The sequence below is a fragment of the Dicentrarchus labrax genome, unplaced genomic scaffold (assembly GCF_905237075.1).
Source record: "Dicentrarchus labrax unplaced genomic scaffold, dlabrax2021, whole genome shotgun sequence".
Taxonomy (NCBI): Eukaryota; Metazoa; Chordata; class Actinopteri; family Moronidae; genus Dicentrarchus; species Dicentrarchus labrax.
The window spans coordinates 28,047,853-28,048,703 of NW_026136706.1; positions in this window are offsets into that span (position 1 = coordinate 28,047,853).

Sequence of the window (851 nt, forward strand, 5' to 3'; positions counted from 1 at the left end):
CTTTTAAAGCAACTTGGGGAGGGGGGACCACAGCAATGGTAGTCTTATGGTAGATGGTATATTGTAAGCTCAAGAATTACATTTTAGGGTGAAGTACTTTTACTTACTCTTTTGATCATTTATGATTTATGTTTATAAAAAAAGACCCAGGCAGCCAATCAAATCAATTAAGAGGTGGCCTTAACTACTTCCTTTTTCTTTTGATACTGGTAGATGAGAGAGCAAAAGGGGGAATTCATGAGTCATGTTGTCATGGTTTCATTTAGGCTCACCCAGTGGCCACAATGCGTCTCTGTCTGATCAGCTCTCAGATTTTATCATGACACTAAAGCAGTTTCTTAGTCAGAAAACAGCCTACCTTATGTTTATCCATAATGTTACAGGACACAATGCAGAACACATTCCAAAAATGATGTTATGAACAGTAAGTTTTTGAGACTTATTGAAAAATATCAGAAAAAAGGAATTATTATATAGCAGATAAAACCAACAATTATATTCTTGAGAGCAGGAAGGAGAATGTCACAGTAAAATGCAAGAGGTGTTAATTATAGAGCAGAAAACAGGAAGTGGTTTCAAGTGCAGTCAGCCATCAAGATGAATTCTAGTGTTAAAGTGAAACAAAAACTGACTAACACCACAAATGCACATTACAAACTACAGTATTTTCTTCTCCTTTCAAGTAACTTTTGTTCCAGGTACCAAGGATGAAATTATTCTTAAAATAACTTTGATGAAATATAGAAAATCTAGTTACTCTTAAGTTAATACATAAAACATAAATATATAGCTAATAGCCTATTTATTTAAATTATTCAAAATATGCACAGGATTGGTTGAAACAGATAATA